The sequence below is a fragment of the Gymnoscopelus microlampas genome, assembly GCF_963454915.1.
Source record: "Gymnoscopelus microlampas genome assembly, chromosome: 11".
NCBI lineage: Eukaryota > Metazoa > Chordata > Actinopteri > Myctophiformes > Myctophidae > Gymnoscopelus > Gymnoscopelus microlampas.
Genome location: NC_139948.1, coordinates 52,739,570 through 52,745,569, shown reverse-complemented (window position 1 = coordinate 52,745,569; position 6,000 = coordinate 52,739,570). Strand labels below are relative to the sequence as shown.

Below are 6,000 nucleotides of genomic sequence, written 5' to 3'. Positions count from 1 at the left end.
AGTCCAAATATGATTGGTATGGGCGGTCCCCACCATCCCCAGTTAAACTATGATTATTAAGGGGGGTCCCCAGTTCAAATATGATTATTTTCGGGGGTCCTGGTTCAAATATGATTATTATGGGGGGTCCCCACCGTTCCCAGTTCAACTATGATTATTTTAGGGGGTCGGGGCCTGATAGTTGTCTTGCGGTGTTCTAATCAATACGTATGTTGTCGTCAGGTACAGTAAAGGTACAGTAAAGGTACAGTAAAGGTAGAGTAAAGGTACAGGTACAGTAAAAGGCCTATTTTTGGTTTCATAAATCATGAAACCATGATATAGCTTATTATACAGATGTAGAGACGTTGTATTTTCACATGATTGCCACCAGAGGCCGCTGTCTTATTTCATAGGGAATTGTATTGCCGGCCCGTCTGTTTTCTATTGTCCGTTTTCACACAGATTTGGGGTCGATTGTGTTTATTTGTATTATTTCATATTGTTCACATGCAGTTATTTAATTACACAGTCTATTATAACACGGTTCAAACTGACTTCATATCCCACTAAGTATCAATATGACATTTTAAATAGAACTATAATGATGTTCCTCCTTTCACACTGATATTTAATGTGTCAATAATTAATACAAGAAGAAAAAAAACAATAAACTATAAATGAATGAGAAATTAATGACAATTGAATGACAGCTCATCATCACGGGATAGTGGGCGTGTGCGCGCGTTTGCGTGTGTGTGTGTGTGTGTGTGTGTGTGTGTGTGTGTGTGTGTGTGTGTGTGTGTGTGTGTGTGTGTGTGTGTGTGTGAGAGAGAGCGAGAAAGAGAAAGACGGAGAGAGAGAGAGAGAGAGAGAGAGAGAGAGAGAGAGAGAGAGAGAGAGAGAGAGAGAGAGAGAGAGAGAGAGAGAGAGGAGGAGACTCCCTCTCATACACACACACACACACACACACACACACACACACACACACACACACACACGGAGGCAGAACGTGGAGAGAGAGAGAGAGAGAGAGAGAGAGAGAGAGAGAGAGAGAGAGAGAGAGAGAGAGAGAGAGAGAGAGAGAGAGAGAGAGACACACACACACACACACACACACACACACACAATGGAGGTTCTTATAGAAGGAACGTGATGAACGGATCGAGGAGGATTTAAATCTGATCTTAAAACACATGAATTAAAGGTAGGAGGTTGTGTGTGTTTATCAGTGTGTGTGTGTGTGTGTGTGTGTGTTGTGTTGTGTTGTGTTGTGTGTGTTAGTTGTGTATTTAGTGTGTGTTTGTTGGGTGATAAAGGAAGCTGAGATGCAGGAAAAGGAAACACACTGCAGGCCGGTCACACAGACACCGGTGACCCATAGTATTCTGTGTCTCCTTGCCTGCAGCATCTGGTGGCAAAAAAACACACACAATGTTGTTTTAAGACATAATGACGTCATAATGACGTCACAGCACTGGCTACGTTCATTATGTCTTAAAACAACATTCTTTAATGTTTCATTTAAAGGAGAAAATGTGTTTCTGCGACGAAACACACAACGCTGAGAGACGGGACACTATTAGTACTTAATCATAGTTGTATACGTTGTCTTTAACTTAGGTAAAACAGACACATTGTATCATAATGTGATCATATAAAGTCAGCTGACTCGACACAATAATAATAATGATAAAACGGCCCCTGGGCTGAGAGAGCGAGAGACACCAGGCAACAGTGACCTCTGGAGGCACAGGATTCACCGGGTCACCGATATCGGTGTGGAACACCAGCGGTAATAACGTTTTGACAGCTTTTTTTTTTAATCTGCTTTTCTTTCAGCGGGTTTATGACTTATTATACCTCTATGGTTTATGACTTATTATACCTCTATGGTTTATGATGATGTGACGCCGTTTGTTTGACAAACAAACACACAAACTAACTGACAGACAAACAATGCGACACCGTTTGATTCAGAACCGTGACGGTTGTGGAGGGTTTTGTGTCCTGTTGTTTTGTGCGACTCTTGACTCTGACTGTCAACAAAAGCCTCTTTCTAGCCAGCAAGCAGCAACACACACACACACACACACACACACACACACACACACACACACACACACACACACACACACACACACACACACACACACACACACACACACACACACACAGGACGTCAACATTTCTGGACAGAGATTTTATGAATGCCATTTTTAGCCCCAAAGCCCCCCCCCCAAAAAAAAACAGATCTACAAGCTCAAACACCATGAGCTTATAGATCAGCTATTGTTTTTTCACTTGTCTGACACTGGTACGCAACTTATAAAGTATAAGTCATATTTCTGACTCTTAATTCTCACCCCTAAACCTATAATAACTTCTAAATGTCTCAAATTCTACTATACTTATCTTTTGGGGGAAATGTACTTAAAGTACCAAAAGTAAAAGTACTAAAATGTTTGAAAATAGCAGATCTACAAGCTCACAACGCGTCGCGATGTGACGCGTTGTTGTTGTTGTGAGCTTGTAGATCTGCTATTTTCTAATTGCTATTTCAAAGCATACAGTATTTTCAAATAGCATAGGCATAAAATAGGGCTAAAATGTTTTATTATATAATAATTGCCAATTTCAAAGTAACTAGTAACTATTGTTTTCAAATAATTGTAGTGGAGTAAAAATATTTCCCTCTGAGATTTAGTGGAGTAGAAGTAAAAGTACAGAAACATTGAAATACAGCAGTAAAATAAAATTACCTCAAAATTGAACAGTACTTGAGTAGATGTACTTTACAGTAACACGCACACGCGCACACACACACACACACACACACACACACACACACACACACACACACAGTATGACATCTGGACTACTAACAGATAACTATGGAGTCTCCTCTATAAGGCCTTAGAGGACGTAGCAGGTACTGTGTATCATCCATCATTCATTATCACCTTTTTTTATTGTTCAAGGACCCCCAGACAGTTTGATAGGCACTATTAGGTCAGTGGTTCTCAACTTTTTTCATGTGCAGGACCCCCACATTGACACTTATTAGCCCGCGGACCCCCATATGAAAAGATATGCCAGGGACCCCCATGAGAGAAAGATTTTTTACGGCTCTAGCAGTGATTCTCAACCATTTTAATTTCAAGGACCCCCAGTTTGACATGCATTAGGGCCACGGACCCCCATTTAATGCTATTTATATCTCTGGGACCCCAATTTATATTGTAAAATCAATGTTAATGTAACTCTGAGAGTGTACAAAGGGAACCAAATGGACCCTAACGGGTCCATTTGGTTCCATTTGTACACTCTCAGAGTTACAGACCTGTAAGGGTCCATTTGGTTCCATGTGTTACACTCTCAGAGGCACAGACCTGTAAGGGTCCATTTGGTTCTATTTGTTACACTCTTTGCACTAACATAGGTCAGCGGTTCTCAAACCTTTTCATGTCAAGGACCCCCAGAATGAATATTATGCCCCCCCCCCCATTATGTGTTTGTGCCAGGGAGGCAGGGACCCCCTACCCTACGACTAGATCTGTGTCGGTGTGTCTGTCCATCAGTCATTCTCCATCTCTGTCATTTTAAGGACCCCCCCGGTTTGATATGAATGATGCAATATAGAGCCTCACACTCAGTTTATTGTCACATCACACAGGTTTACACGTGGAAAGAAGTGATTGAAATGATTATTGTTTATATGTATTAATTCATAAATACAGGCTCTATCATCATTTGTAGTTTTCAGGAAGGGAGGAGGAATAGAGATAGAAGCAGAGCAGGAAAAACAAGGACAGTATAGGCCATTGGTTCTCAAAGTGGGGTCCGGGGACCCCCAGGGATACTAGAGGGGGTTCCAGGGGATCCCCAGCTAAATGATAGATTAGGCACCAATTGGACCCTTATGGGTCTGTAACTCTGAGAGTGTACAAATGGAACCAAATGGACCCTAACGGGTCCATTTGGTTCCATTTGTACACTCTCAGAGTTAGATTGACATTGATTTTACAATATAAATTGTGGTCCAAGTGATAGAAATGCCATTAAATGGGGGTCCGTAGCCTATTGCATGTCAAACTGGGGGTCCTTGAAATTAAAATGGTTGAGAATCACTGCTAGAGCCGTAAAAAATCTTCTCTTATGGGGGTCCCTGGCATATCTTTTGAAATGGGGGTCCGCGGACTAATAAGTGTCAATTTGGGGATCCTTGACATGAAAAAGTTTGAGAACCACTGGTATAGGCTACTACTAGTGTGTGTGTGTGTGTGTGTGTGTGTGTGTGTGTGTGTGTGTGTGTGTGTGTGTGTGTGTGTGTGTGTGTGTGTGTGTGTGTGTGTGTGTGTGTGTGTGTGTGTGTGTGTGTGTGTGTGTGTAAAGATTTGACACTTAATGTATATATACTACACGTCTTACGTATGCATGCCATCTCTGGCACGTTCACTGTGACCGCTGCTGCTACAGATATTGTACACTACTTCTAAAACATAAGCTATAGAGTACAGAGGTCCTGACGTCCCTCGTTCATCCCCTGGGTCGTAAAGTCATGTCTCTATGGAGAATAACATTGGGTCATCATAGAATCGTCTCATATAAGAATTGTGGTCCAAAAATAAACAAACCGTCTCGGCGATATTGTCAGGGAGGAGGTTCTGTATCGTTTATGATAGTCAGTCACTTATATTTCATACAGTCTGTTTCTGGTGAAAATGTAACTAATTTGGCGGAAGTAACATTATCGTTTTCTCACCGTCAGTTGATGCTTCATATCCATAAGAGTCAAACCGCCGGGGTCATTTGTTTATTTTTGGAACACAGTTCTTATTTGACGCGATATTAAACACGTCTATGGGGATTCAGAACGGGGGTGGAAAACCGCGAACCAGGTAGGATGCGTAGATTACGTCAGACTTCGGTGCTCTATTGCAGTGGTTCTCAAACTTTTTCGTGCCAAGGACCCCCAAATTGACACTTATTAGCCTGTGGACCCCCATTTGAAAAGATAAGCCAGGGACCCCCATAAGAGATGGTTTTTACGGCTCTCTAGCGGTGATTCTCAACCATTTTATTTTCAAGGACCCCCAGTTTGACATGCATTAGGGCTACGGACCCCCATGTAATGGCATTTATATCTCTGGGACCCCAATTCATATTGTAAAATCAATGTTAATGTAACTCTGAGAGTGTACAAATGGAACCAAATGGACCCGTTAGGGTCCATTTGGTTCCATTTGTACGCTCTCAGAGTTACAGACCCATAAGGGTCCATTTGGTTCATTTAGCTGGGGACCCCCTGGAACTCCCTCAAGTACCCCTGGGGGTCCCCGGACCCCACTTTGAGAACCAATGCTCTATTGGACCTGTCTATTAAAGACAGTGGTTTTCAACCCTGTTCATATCAAGGTCTATTATTTATTGCTGGGCATTTGAGCCACAGAACCACCGTTTAATGAGATTTAGACTCTCAGACCCAAACATTAGATTTAGACCAGAATTATTTTGTTGTCTTTGGATACGATTTTGTCCACAGTTCCATCCATGCTGTATTGATGTTGGTTCCATAGGAGAGATAGACAGGCAAACATTGATCAAAATAACAGTTATTTAATGAAATAATGCAGATGTTTAACAATAATTTAACTCTTTGAGAGTGTAAAATGAAACCAAATGGACCCGCAAGGGTCCATTTGGTTTCATTTTACACTCTCAAAGAGTTAAAGAACCAATAAGGGTCCATTTGGTTACCAACTCTCCATCATTTAGCTGGGGACCACCTGGAGCCCCCTCAAGGACCACTGGTGGTCCCCGGACCACTGGTCCAAGACAAGACCCTAGACCTAACTCTTATTTCTATTAAATCCAGTACAGTTCTATTGCATTATTTATGTTATATCACAAGTCCCCTCAACATGTCTCTGCTAGCACCGTATATACTGTATCATTATTATTATTATATATTATAAGTCAGAGACAAACACAAACCTTCTTGATTGTTCAGACGGTGAA

General features: G+C 41.7%; 1 protein-coding gene across 4 annotated transcripts in view; it reads left to right on the top strand.

Annotated features, from left to right (window-relative positions):
- Nucleotides 1–964: 964 nt before the first annotated feature.
- The window catches only part of ppp1r9ba (protein phosphatase 1, regulatory subunit 9Ba), a 52,687-nt gene continuing 47,651 nt past the window's right edge, over nucleotides 965–6,000 (top strand). For 3 of the 4 annotated variants that reach the window (XM_084072479.1, XM_084072478.1, XM_084072480.1), the window contains exon 1: nucleotides 966–1,186. The gene's annotated coding sequence lies outside the window, so the exon portion shown is untranslated. Of the gene's footprint in view, nucleotides 1,187–6,000 lie in introns of all 4 variants that reach the window. The other variant, XM_084072481.1, reaches the window with a different exon arrangement.